The following is a 14,734-nucleotide window of genomic DNA, read 5'->3' as shown; positions in this document are numbered from 1 at the left end:
AATCCCTTGTTTAGAAATCCCTTTCTAAAATATTTTATCTTTACCAAAGGCTGCCAATTGGCCATAATGTCTGTTACCTGTATTACTGTATAAATTTATTTTAAGGACAAAATATTGGATCATGGAGCATAAGGCCCTGAACCGATCTTTAGCCCTAGAACCTGCTATTTGTCTAATATTATGAAGATGAAAAGTGAAAACCCACAATTCAATGGGGGACCAAAACACGACTAATATTTCCATCCAAAGTTTTGAGTTTATCTGGTTAATATCTTATGCAATATCTGTAATGAAGTATTCCACCGTAAAAAAAAAAAAAAGAAAACAGTAATGAGATCCTCAAACTGTCGTTAGAAGAGTAGAAACTGAGGTTATAATTGTAATGAGTTCCCCAAAATTATAGTTACTGGCTCTCCAATCAACAAACTCAATTGTCAAATTTGAATCTAGGTTGCAATCCATTTGCAACACTTTTTATTAACTAAAATCATATACAATATTCATCTGCATCATATGGAAAAGTAATAAGCCTAGAAGTTTGGGACCCTAGCCAATTGTCAACAATAAGGAATTAAATATTAAGAATGTTTATAAAAATATATTTTAATTAGGAGAGTTTAAGATGAGGTGCTTTATTTTAACAATATGATCCCTAAAAGTTGGTTCACAGTGTTCTTTCTTGTTATTGTTTTTTATTCTGGTTAAAAAATCAGCTATTACTTATTAGGATTGGTATTCGACCAGTTTACGGTTCAGGCTTTAAGCTTTGGAATGGATCCATTTAGAGTTGTGAAAAAAAAGATTCCACTCTTAAGGCTCTATTTGTTTGTGATAAAAACATCGAACCATGGTATTTATGTATGCCGGTTCATGTTTGCGAACGTTTGTTTGATATGTAAAAAAGTAATGATGAACAGATCAAACATGTATTTTCTGACACTTTTGTACTCTGAGAAGAGAGCATTACAATATCTATTTTTTGGATACAATTTTGTGTTCTTTGATAATTTCTTTTTGAGCAAAGTTAAGGCATTAGAGCATATGATAATTAGAGCTTTTAATGATGGGACCACACTTTGCACTGATTTCAAACAAAGAAGATGACTATAAAAATGGTTTAAAATGTGAACCGTATTTGCATTCATGAACCGAAAAAACGGTAAATATGTAGTGTAGATATTTGCATTTGCATTGTAACCAAATGCAGCCAAAGGCTCAAGTTGGAATGAGCACAAATATAAACAAAATAATACACAGTATAAGGTTTTGCACTCTACATTTTTATATTTTGCACTCCTTCCAAACTGAGCTTAATTAACTTTCTTAGGAATTAACATTGGCATGGCCCTTGAAGAGCTGACCCCACATACTTATTAGTTGAGTCCAATAAGAATAAATAGTTGATAGAGAGAGACCCTGCCCTAGACTAGGGAACCCTCAAGATATCATATCTATGATTGCAATATAGCTATACTAATGAGTAAGGAAGCAATTCTTATACTTATCGCATTGAGTGTGGCTTTTCAAATAGTATAGCTATGTTTTAATTATCTATTAATCCTCAAGCATCCCAATCAAATTGCTTTTCCTATTTGCATGCACTCGGCATTGTTAGTACACTTTCAAATAGGGAAAATTCCCGATAGGTACCCTGTATTTTAGGCCGAGTCTCAATTTAGTACCCAAACTTTCAAACGCGACAATCTAGTATGCGAACTTTCATTTTACGATAATCTAGTACCCGATGTTAATTTGCCGTTAAGTGGCATTCAAAAAGACAAAAATAAACTTCAAGTGTCATATAGTTTTCTTTATCGACAAGCTGATGTTAACTTGCCGTTAATTGGCCATAATGTTTGTTACCTGTATTACTATATAACTTTATTTTAAGGACAAAATATTGGATCCTGGAGCATAAGGCCCAGAACTGATCTTTTGCCCTAGAAACTACTATTTGTCCTATATTATCAAGATGAAAAGTGAAAACCCACAATTCAATGGGGGCCCTTTGAAAATTAAACGGACCAAAACCCGACTAATGAGGTCCTCAAACTATCATTAGAAGAGTAGTAATTGAGGTCATAATTGTAATGTGGTCCCCAAAATTACAGTTACTAGTTCTCCAATCACCAAGCTCGATTCCACTATATTTCTGAACTTTCTAAACCTACGTATGATTAAGAAATCTCATTTTGATCCAAATAAAAATGAACCAAATTTGGATCTAGGTTGCAATCCATTTGCAACACTTGGAATTAAGTAAAATCAGATACAATACTGATCTACGTCATATGGAAAAGTAAAAAGCCTAGAAGTTTGGGACCCTATTTAATTGTCAATAATACGGACTTAAATATTAAGAACATTTATAAAAATATATATTATTTAGGAGAGTTTAAGATGAGGTGCTTTCTTTTAACAATATGATCCCTAAAAGTTGGTTCACAGTGTTCTTTCTTGTTATTTTTTTTTATTCTGGTTAAAAAATCAGCTATTACTTATTAGGATTGGTATTCAACCAGTTTATGGGTCAAGCTTCAGGCTTTGGAATGGATCCATTTAAATTTTGACAAATGTTAAATCGAAACCCCGTCTATGAATAGTTGTAATTAATATTTGCATTATAGGGAAATGATAAAGAAAGGCAAAACTCAAAAGAGAATTCTTAGAGTTGTTAAATAAAAGATTCCACTCTTAAGTCTCTGTTTATTTGCGATATAAACGTCGAACCATGGTATTTTCGTACCTCGGTTCACGTTTGCGAATGTTTGTTTGATTTGTAAAAAGGTAATGATTAACAGATCAAACAAGTATTTTCTGACACTTTTGTACTCTGAGAAGGGAGCATTATTGTACTTATTTTTTGGATAGAATTTTGTGTTCTTCGATAATTAACTTGTTGAGAAAAGTTAAGGCATTAGAGCCTATGGTAGTTAGAGCTTTTAATGATGGGACCACACTTTGCACTGATTTCAAACAAAGAAAATGACTGCAAAAATGGTTTAAAATGTGAATCGTATTTGCATTCATGAACCGAAAAAAGGGTATATATGTAGTGTACTATTTGCATATGCATTGAACCAAATGCAGCCTAAGGCTCAAGTTGGAAAGAGCACAAATATAAACAAAACAATACCTAGTATAAGGTTTTGCACTCTACATTTTTATATTTTGTACTCCTTCCAAACTGAGCCTAATTAACTTTCTTAGGAAATAACATTGGCATGGCCCTTGAAGAGCCGACCCCATATACTTATTAGTTGAGTCCAATAAGAATAAATAGTGGGTGGAGAGAGAGACCCTGTCCTAGACTAGGGAACCCTCAACATATCATATATATGATTGCAATATAGCTTTACTAATGAGTAAGCAAGCAATTCTTATACTTATCAATTAATCCTCAAGCATACCTATCAGATTGCTTTTCCTATTTGTATGCACTCGGCATTTTCAGCACACTTTCCAATAGGGAAAATTCTTGATAGGTACCTGTATTTTACACCGAGTCTCAATTTAGTACCCAAACACGACAATCTAGTACCTGAACTTTCATTTTGTGACAATCTAGTACCCGACGTTTACTAGCTATTAAGTGGCATTCAAGAAGACAAAAATGCCCTTCAAGTGTCATATAATTTTCTTCATCAACCATTCGGTAAAATCAAACCGGTAGTGCTACCTATTCATCGTCTCATCTCTCCTCACTCTCTCTCCCCTCTCCCTTTTTAAATTCCATGATGGGCCAAACAAATCCAACTCAAAAGAAAAATACGCATCCATCGTCGCAAGAAGAAGAAGAAGAATGAAGATTTAATTAGTAGATTCCATCATACTCTTTCCTTCTCAGGTCCCAATCCTATCCGCCATCTCCACGGGGGAAATCCTACCCCAATAGATCCACCAGTTTCCCTTGCAGATCACACCACCCTCTCATCTCCCAGCTCAAGGATGCCATCACTGATCTTAGAACCTAGGTATCATCCAATCCCCATCCCCTCTCCCACAACTTGAATCACCTCTAGAGCATCCATGACTCACTCAACGATTTCCTCTAGCTCCCTCGACTTAGGATTCACTCTGCTGGGGACTTGATTGAGTCGACAAGCTCCTCGAAGATTTCCTCCACTTCGTTGACGCTTATAGCATCTTCCAAGCAGCTCTCATGGCTTTCAAGGAGCAGCACTTTGCAGTGTAGGTGGATGTTAGAAGGAGAGATAATTCCAATATCACGTCTTACATCAAGGTTCAAAAGAGGATCGACATATTGATGTTCAAACTTGTATCTTTCATCTGATGCATCGGGAGGAGGTGGAGGTCTTCAGTGATGCCACTGACTGCTTCCTTATTGAACGTCGATGTTGAGTAAGCTGGAGTCTTTAGGGACGTCAATGACATCACTATATCTGGATGACAGTGAAACGTATTCTACGCTATCTCAAAGGTACCATTGATTTTGGGCTCTTCTTTGCGGTCAATTCTCCTGGATCTTTAGTCACATTTTTTGATGTTGATTAGGAAGGCTTCCTTGATGACCACTGGTCTAATGGAGGCTATGGTATATTCCTTGGTTCTCATATGATCTCCTGGAGGGCTAAGAAACAACCTACCATTGCATATTCCAGCATGGAAGCCAAGTTTCATTCCTTAGCTAATACCGCAACTGAAGTGTCATGGCTTCAGTCTCTCTTACGAGATTTGGGTATTCATCGGGCCTCTCCACCTGTTCTCTACTGTGATAACATTGGTGCTACATATTTGGCTGCGCACCCGGTATTGGGTGGAAAGTGTAACAAAGGAAAGGTTAAAAGATGGTGACTCTACAATAATACAAGTTTTCGATCAAAAGGAAAGAGATATACATGGTAACTCTACAAAAGTGGAAGTTGCCAAAGGAGGCACTCACTCAAGTTTAGAAATAACTGAATTAGGAAGAAAACCATTTAAGAAATATTATACATAGGCAAATGCCTATTCTCTTCTTTCTTTCCATTACAATTTCATTCTTTTTTGTATGTATAATGTACCCAAAACATCTTTGTTGAAATATACAAGAAATACATATTCTTACATTATTTAGATTTGCTCTTGTTCTTTCTTTAAGTCTTTAAGTTGCATTATTCTGACTGTGTTCAATGCATCCCTTAAACTTGGCTTAAGTAACTTCGAATCTTCAATGCTGATCGGCTTGTCGATAGAGATGCACCAGAAAATTTGCTTCAGAGTTTTTTCTTTAACAACTCCAATATGGGTGGTATGGTCATTATAGATCCAAAAATAATCAAAACCAGAAATTATTTGATCAATCGATCAGTTGTCCAAGATTCGAAAACCTAGAAAAAAAATAATTGTGATCCTTGCGCTTGTCCACAACAGATTCTGAGCTTTCGTTCTCAAGCAGACATTTTATTACTGAGAGAAGTGGTGTCAATTAACCGGTTTTGTACGGTCGAATATAATTATTGGATTAGGTCGATCCAAAATAAATTGGTCCAATATTCTTATTGGTCTGAATTGGATCTAAGTCAAATTTCTAGTAATCTGATTATGAGGCCAAACCTTTGTCCAATTTGAAACCAATCAAATTTAAAGCCAACATAAAATCACTTTTATGAAAGTACTTTTACGAAAATACTTTTATAAAATTAATTTTACGAAAGTTTTTTTAAGAAAGTATTTTTATGAAAACACTATTATAAAAGCAGTTTTACAAAAGCACTTTAGTAAAAGCATTTTTACAAAATACTACTAGAAAATAATTTTTATAAAAGTACTTTACAAAACCAATTTAATAAAAAAAATTTTAAGAAAATACTATTACGAAAACACTTTTATAAAAGTAACTTGTTACTTGCAATGAAATTAATTAGGTATATGTTAGTAAATGGAAATAAATAAGAAATATATTAATGCTTCCATTGAGATTCAAACTTAAGACCTCCCGCTTATTAAATGGGTGCTCTAACTAATTGAGCTATGGAAGCAATCTCTTGTTTACAAATCCCTTTATAAAATCTTTGATCGTTACCAAATCAGGCCAATAGGCCACAATGTCTGCTACCTGTATTACTATATAAATTTATATTAAGGACAAAATATTGGATCATAGAGCATAAGACCCAGAACCGATCTTTAGCCCTAGACCCTGCTATCTGTCCAATTTTATGAATATTAAAGTGAAAACCCACAACACAATGGGGGCCCTTTGAAAATTAAATGGACCAAAACACGACTAATATTTCCATCAAAATCTTTGTATTTTTGTGGTTAATATCTTATGCAATATCTGTATTGAGGTTTTCCACCAAAAAAAAAACAGAAAATAGAAATGAGATCCTCAAACTGTCATTAGAAGAGTAGAAACTGAGGTCATAATTGTAATGAGGTCCCCAAAATTACAGTTACTGATTCTACAATCACCAAGCTCGATCCCACTTTCTGAACTTTCTGAACCTAAGTACAATTAATAAAAGCTCATTTCGGTCCAAATAAAAAATGAATCAAATTTGGATCTAGGATGCAATCCATTTGCAACACTTGGAATTAACTAAAATTAGATACAATATTGGTCTGCGTCATATGGAAAAGTAAAATGCCTAGAAGTTTGGGACACTAGCTAATTGTCAATAATAAGGAATTAAATATTAAGAATGTTTATAAAAATATATATTAATTATGAGAGTTTAAGACGAGGTGCTTTCTTTTAACAATATAATCCCTAAAAGCTGGTTCACGATGTTCTTTCTTGTTATTTTTTTTATTCTGGTTAAAAAATCAGCTATTACTTATTAGGATTGGTGTTAGACCTATTTATAGGTCAGGCTTCAGGCTTTGGAATCGATCCATTTAAATTTTGATAAATGTTAAATCCAAATCTCGCCAATGAATAGTTGTAATTAATATTTGCATTAGAGGGAAATGATAAAGAAAGGCAAAACTCAAAAGAGTATTCTTAAAGTTGTTAAATAAAATATTCCACTCTTAAAACTCTATTTGTTTGCGATATAAACGTCAAACCACGGTATTTATGCACCTGCTTACTGATTCCAAAAATATATTAATGCTTCCATTGAGATTCGAACTTAAGACCTCTCGCTTATTAAACAGGTGCTCTAAACAACTGAGCAATGGAAGCAATCCCTTGTTTACAAATCCCTTTATAAAATCTTTGATCGTAACCAAAGGAGGCCAATAGGCCACAATGTCTGCTACCTTTATTATTGTATAAATTTATTTTAAGGACAAAATATTGAATCTTGGAGCATAAGGCCCAAAACCAATCTTTATCCTTAGAACATGCTATCTATCCAATATTATGAAGATGAAAAGTGAAAATCCTTAATTCAATGGGGGCCCTTTGAAAATTAAATGAACCAAAACACGACTAATATTTCTATCAAAAGCTTTGTGTTTTTGTTGTTAATATCTTATGCAATATCTGTAATGAGGTATTCCACCCAAAAAAAAAAAAGAAAATAGAAATGAAGTCCTCAAACTGTTGCTAGAAGAGTAGAAACTGAGGCCATAATTGTAATGAGGTCCCCCAAATTACAGTTACTGGTTCTCCAATCACTAAGCTCGATTCCAATGTATTTTTGAACTTTCTTAACCTGGGTACAATTAATAAAAGCACATTTCAAACCAAATAAAAATGAATCAAATTTGGATCTAGGTTGCAATCCATTTGCAACACTTGGAATTAACTAAAATCATATACAATATTGATCTGCGTCATGTGGAAAAGTAAAAATCCTAGAAGTTTGGGACCCTAGCTAATTGCCAATAATAAGGAATTAAGTATTAAGAATGTTTATAAAAATAAATATTAATTAGGAGAGTTTAAGATGAGGTGCTTTCTTCTAACAATATGATCCCTAAAAGCTAGTTCATGATGTTCTTTCTTGTTATTTTTTTTTATTTTGGTTAAAAAATCAGCTATTATTTATTTAGATCGGTATTAGACTTGTTTATGGGTCAGGCTTCAGGATTTGGAATGGATCCATTTAAATTTTGACAAATGTTAAATCCAAACCCCGCCTATGAATAGTTGTAATTAATATTTGCATTAGAGGGAAATGATAAAGAAAGGCATAGCTCAAAAGGGTAATCTTAGAGTTGTTTAATAAAAGGTTCCACTCTTAAGGCTCCATTTGTTTGCGATATAAATGTCAAACCGTGGTATTTATGCACCCGCTTACTGATTTAAAAATATATTAATGCTTCAATTGAAATTCGAACTTAAGACCTCACGCTTACTAAACGGGTGCTCTAACCAACTGAGCTATGGAAGCAATCCCTTGTTTACAAATCCCTTTATAAAATCTTTGCTCGTTACCAAAGGAGGCTAGTCGACCACAATGTTTGCTACCTGTATTACTGTACAAACTTATTTTAAGGACAAAATATAGGATCATGGGGCATAAGGCCCAGAACCAATCTTTTGCCCTTGAACCTGCTATCTGTCAAATATTATGAAGATGAAAAGTGAAACCCACAAATCAATGGGGGACCGTTGAAAATTAAATGGACCAAAACATGACTAATATTTCCCTCAAAATCTTTGTGCTTTTGTGATTAATATCTTATGCAATATCTGTAATGAGGTCTTCCACCCAAAAAAAATTGAAATGAGGTCCTCATATTGTTGTTAGAAGAATAGAAACTAAAGTCATAATTGTAATGACGTCCACAAAATTACAATTACTGGTTCTCCAATCACCAAGCTCGATCCCACTGTATTTTTGAACTTTTTGAACATACGTACGATTAATAAAAGCCCATTTCGATCCAAATAAAAATGAATCAATTTTGTATCTAGGTTGCAATCCATTTGCAACACTTCGAATTAACTAAAATGAGATACAATGTTGATTTGCGTCATGTGGAAAAGTAAAAAGCCTAATTGTTTGGGACCCTAGCTAGTTGTCAATAATAAGGAATTAAATATACAGAATGTTTATAAAAATATATATTAATTAGGAGAGTTTAAGATGAGGTGCTTTCTTTTAACAATATGATCCTAAAAGCTGGTTCATGGTGTTCTTTCTTGTTTTTTTTTTTTTTTGTTTAAAAAATCAGCTATTACTTATTAGGATTGGTATTATACCAATTTACGGGTCAGGCTTCAGGCTTTGGAATGGATCCTTTTAAATTTTGACAAATGTTAAATCCAAACCCCACCTATGAATAGTTGTAATTAATATTTGCATTAGAGGGAAATGATAAAGAAAGGCAAAACTCAAAAGAGTAATCTTAGAGTTGTTTAATAAAAGGTCCCACTCTTAAGGCTCCGTTTGTTTGCGATATAAACGTTGAACCGCAGTATCTATGCACCCGTTTACTGATTTCAAAAATATATTAATGCTTTCATTAAAATTCGAACTTAAGACCTCCCGCATACTAAATGTCTAGTCTAAACAATTGAGCTATAGAAGCAATCCCTTGTTTACAAGTCCCTTTATAAAATCTTTGATCGTTACCAAAGGAGGCCAACAGGCCACAATGTCTCCTACCTGTATTACTGTATAAACTTATTTTGAGGAAAAAATATTGGATCATGGAGCATAAGGCCAGAGCCGATCTTTAGCCTTAGAACCTGCTATTTGTCCAATATTTTGAAGATGAAAAGTGAAAACCTACAATACAATGGGGGCCCTTTGAAAATTAAATGGACCAACACCCGACTAATATTTCCATCAAAAGCTTTATATTTTTGTGGTTAATATCTAATGCAATATCTATAATGAGGTCTTCCACCCAAAAAAAAAAAAAAAGAAAATAGAATTAGAGTAGTTTTGGTTAAAAACTGGCTATGCACATGTTCTCTACTGTGATAACATTGGTGTGACATATCTGGCTACAGACACAGTTTTTTATGCTCATACAAAGCACATTGAAGTGGATTTTCATTTTCTGCGCGACCATATTTTTTGCGAAATTATGGTGGTCCAATATATCCCTACTGAAAATCAATTGGCTGATGTGTTTACCAAATTCCTTTCTCCAATTCAGTTTGACTTCCTACAGTCCAAGTTTCATGTGATTCTAGCCCAATTTCACTTGATGGGCATAATAAGGAAAAGCTATTGATTGGAAAGTGTAACAAAGGAAAACTTTAAAGATGGTGACTCTACAAAAATGCATGTTTCCAACAGAAAGGAAAGAGATAAATGGAAACTCTACAAAAGTGCAAGTTGCCAAAAGAGGCTCTCACTCAAGTTTAGAAATAGCTGAATTAGGAAGATAACCATTTAACAAACATTATATATAGGCAACTCCCTATTCTCTTCTTTCTTTCCATTACTATTTCATTCTTTTGTTTATATATGTTGTACCCAAAACATCTTGGTTGACATATACAAGAAATAAAAATTCTTACATTATTTAGAGTTCCTCTTGTTATTTCTTTAGTTCTTTAAGTTGTGTTATTCTAACGATATTCAATGCATCCCCTTAACAGGGCTCAAGTCCCTTCGAATCTTCATTGTTGATCGGCATGAGATAAGTTAAAATTAAACACTTAACCAACTTGATTTTTCAAGCGTACAAGAGATATCTAAACTTCTTTGTCGTTAGAGATGCACCAAAAAATCAGCTTCAGAGTTTTTTGTTTAACAACTCCAATATGGATGGTATGGTCATTATAAATCCAAAAATACTAAAAACCAAAAATTACAAGCTCAATCGATCAGTTGTCCGAGATTCAAAAACCTAGAAGAAAAACTAAATTATGATTCTTGCATTCGTCCACAGCAGATTCAGAGCTTTCGTTCTTAAGTAGATGATTTATTATCGAGAGGAGGGCTATCAGTTGACCGGTTTTGTACAATCGAGTATAATTATTGGATTGGGTCAATCCAAAATTAAGTGGTCCAATATTTTTATTGATCTGAATTGGATCTAAGTCAAATTTCTAATAATCAGATCATGTGGCCAAACTTTTGTCCAATTTGAAACCAATCAAAACTAAAGCCAACCTAAAATCACTTTTACGGAAGTACATCTACGAAAACACTTTTAAAAAATTAATTTTACAAGAAGTACTTTTAAGAAAGTATTTTTATGAAAACAATATTACAAAAATAGTTTTACAAAAGAATTTTTACAATAACTATTAAGAAAGCATTTTATAAAAGTTCTTTTACAAAACCACATTAATAAAAGCATTTTTACCAAAATACTATTACGAAAGTACTTTTTTAAAATTAACTTGTTACTTGCAATGAAATTAATCATTATATGGAAGTAAAATGAAAATAAATAAAAAATATATTAATGCTTTCATTGAGATTCGAACTCAAGACCTCCCGCTTACTAAACGGGTGCTCTAACCAACTAAGCTATGGAAGCAATCACTTGTTTACAGATCCCTTTATAAAATCTTTGGTCGTTGCCAAAGGAGGCCAATAGGCCACAATGTCTATCACCTGTATTACTCTATAAATTTAATTTAAGGACAAAATATTGGATCATGGAGCGTAAGGCCCATAACCAATCTTTGGCCCTAGAACCTGCTATCTGTCCAATATTATGAAGATGAAAAGTGAATACCCACAATTCATTGTGGCCCCTTTGAAAATTAAATGGACAAAAACACGACTAATATTTCCATCAAAAGCTATGTTTTACTGGTAAATATCTTATGCAATATCTATAATGAGTTCTTCCACCCCCCCCCCCCCCCAAAAAAAAAAAAAAACTGAAATGAGGTCCTCAAACTATCGTCAAAACAGCAGAAACTGAGGTCATAATTGTAATGAGGTCCCTAAAATTACAGTTACTAGTTCACCAATCACCATGCTCGATCCCATTTTTTTTTTTGCTCATACGAAGCACAATGAATTGAATTTTCTTTTTCTGCACGATCATATTCTTCTCTAAAATATGGTGGTCTGATATATCCCTACTGATAATCAATTAGATGATGTGTTTACCAAATTCCAGCCCTGTTTCACTTGAGGGGCATAATATGGAAAGTTTTTGGTTGGCAAGTGTAACAAAGGAAAGCTTTAAAAATGATGACTCAACAATAATGCATGCTTCCAATAGAAAGGAAAGAGATATAAATGGAAACTCTATAAAAGTGCAAGTTGCCAAAAGAGGCTCTCACTCAAGTTTAGAAATAGCTGAATTAGGAAGATAACCATTTAACAAACATTATACATAGGCAATTGCCTCTTCTTTCTTTCCATTACTATTTCATTCTTTTTTGTATATATGTTGTACCCAAAACATCTTGGCTGACATATACAAGAAATAAAAATTCTTACATTATTTAGAATTCCTCTTGTTATTTCTTTAATTCTTTAAGTTGTGTTATTCTAACGATATTCAATGCATCCCCTTAACAGGGCTTAAGTCCCTTCAAATCTTCATTGATGATCGGCATGGGAGAAGTTAAAATCAAATACTTAACAAACTTGATTTCTCAAGCATACAAGAGATATGTAAACTTCTTTGTCATTAGAGATGCACTAGAAAATCAGCTTCAAAGTTTTTTGTTTAATAACTCCAATATGGATGGTATGGTCATTATAGATCAAAAAATACTCTAAACCAGAAATTACATGGTCAATCGATCAGTTGTCCGAGATTCGAATATCTAGAAGAAAAACTAAATTATGATTCTTGCGTTCGTCCATAGCAAATTCTGAGCTTTTGTTCTCAAGCAAATGATTTATTATCAAGAAAAGGGTTGTCAGTTGACTAGTTTTGTACAATCAATTATAATTATTGGATTGGGTCAATCCAAAATAAATTGGTCCAATATTCTTATTGGTTTGAATTGGATCTAAGTCAGATTTCTAATAATCTAATCATGTGGCCAAACCTCTATCCAATTTAAAAGCAATCAAAAGTGAAGCCAACATAAAATCACTTTTTTGAAAGTACATCTATGAAAACACTTTTATAAAATTAATTTTAAAAGAAGTACTTTTAAGAAAGTATTTTTATGAAAACAATAATACAAAAGCAGTTTTACAAAAGCATTTTTACATGAATACTATTACGAAAGCATTTTTATAAAAGTACTTTTACAAAACCACATTAGTTAAAGCATTTTTACCAAAATACTATTATGAAAACACTTTTATAAAATTAAATTGTTACTTGCAATGAAATTAATTAGTATATGGAAGTAAAATGAAAATAAATAAAAAATATATTAATGCTTTCATTGAGATTCGAACTCAGGACCTCCCGCTTACTAAACAGGTGCTCTAACCAACTGAGCTATGGAAGCAATCACATGTTTACAAATCCCTTTATAAAATCTTTGGTCGTTGCCAAAGGAGGCTAATAGGCCACAATGTCTGCCACTTGTATTACTCTATAAATTTAATGAGGTCCCTAAAATTACACTTACTAGTTCACCAATCACCATGCTTGATCCCATTGTTTATTTTTGCTCATATGATGCACATTGAAGTGAATTTTCATTTTCTGTGCGATCATATTCTTCGCAAAAATATGGTGGTCCGATATATCCCTACTAATAATCAATTGGCTGATGTGTTTACCAAATCCCTTTCTCTAGTTCAGTTTGACCTCACTCAAGTTTAGAAATAGCTGAATTAGGAAGATAAGCATTTAACAAACCTTATACATAAGCAACTGCCTATTCTCTTCTTTCTTTCCATTATTATTTCATTCTTTTGTGTATATATGTCGTACCCAAAACATCTTGGCTGACATATACAAGAAATATAAATTCTTACATTATTTAGAATTCCTCTTGTTATTTCTTTAATTCTTTAAGTTGCATTATTCTAACGATATTCAATGCATCTCCTTAACAGGGCTTAAGTCCCTTCGAATCTTCATTGCTGATCGGCATGAGAGAAGTTAAAGTCAAACACTTAACCAACTTGATTTCTCAAGCGTACAAGAGATATCTAAACTTCTTTGTCGTTAGAGATGCACCAAAAAATCAGCTTCAGAGTTTTTTGTTTAACAACTCCAATATGGATGGTATGGTCATTATAAATCCAAAAATACTAAAAACCAGAAATTACCTGCTCAATCGATCAGTTGTCCGAGATTCAAAAACCTAGAAGAAAAACTAAATTATGATTCTTGCGTTCGTCCACAGCAGATTCCGAGCTTTCGTTCTTAAGCAGATGATTTATCATCGAGAGGAGGGCTGTCAATTGATCGGTTTTGTATAGTCGAGTATAATTATTGGATTGGGTCAATCCAAAATTAATTGGTCCAATATTTTTATTGGTTTGAATTGGATCTAAGTCAACTTTCTAATAATCAGATCTTGAGGCCAAACTTTTTTCCAATTTCAAACCAATCAAAACTAAAGCCAACCTAAAATCACTTTTACGAAAGTACTTCTACGAAAACACTTAAAAAATTAATTTTAGAAGTACTTTTAGAAAGTATTTTTATGAAAACAATATTACAAAAGCAATTTTACAAAAGCATTTTTACAAAAATATTATTGTGAAAGCATTTTTATAAAAGTTCTTTGACAAAATCACATTAATAAAAGCATTTTTACCAAAATACTATTACGAAAACACTTTTATAAAATTAACTTGTTACTTGCAATGAAATTAATCAGTATATGGAAGTAAAATAAAAATAAATAAAAAATATATTAATGCTTTCATTGAGATTCGAACTCAGGACCTCCCGCTTACTAAACAGGTGCTCTAACCAACTGAGCTGTGCAATTACTTGTTCACAAATCCCTATATAAAATCTTTGGTCGTTGCCAAAGGAGGCC

General features: G+C 32.9%; 2 non-coding genes across 2 annotated transcripts; both read right to left on the bottom strand.

Moving 5' to 3' along the window:
• Positions 1–11,272: 11,272 nt before the first annotated feature.
• On the bottom strand, positions 11,273–11,346 carry TRNAT-AGU (transfer RNA threonine (anticodon AGU)). Its single transcript has one exon. It is a non-coding gene; the product is annotated as a tRNA-Thr (tRNA).
• Positions 11,347–13,166: 1,820 nt separating this feature from the next.
• On the bottom strand, positions 13,167–13,240 carry TRNAT-AGU (transfer RNA threonine (anticodon AGU)). The gene has a single exon. It is a non-coding gene; the product is annotated as a tRNA-Thr (tRNA).
• Positions 13,241–14,734: the final 1,494 nt, after the last annotated feature.

This window comes from Nelumbo lutea, chromosome 4 (assembly GCF_056320005.1).
Source record: "Nelumbo lutea isolate HS-2025 chromosome 4, American lotus-T2T, whole genome shotgun sequence".
Taxonomy (NCBI): Eukaryota; Viridiplantae; Streptophyta; class Magnoliopsida; order Proteales; family Nelumbonaceae; genus Nelumbo; species Nelumbo lutea.
The sequence above is the reverse complement of the archived record's forward strand: the minus strand, read 5'-3'. Positions and strand labels throughout refer to the sequence as shown.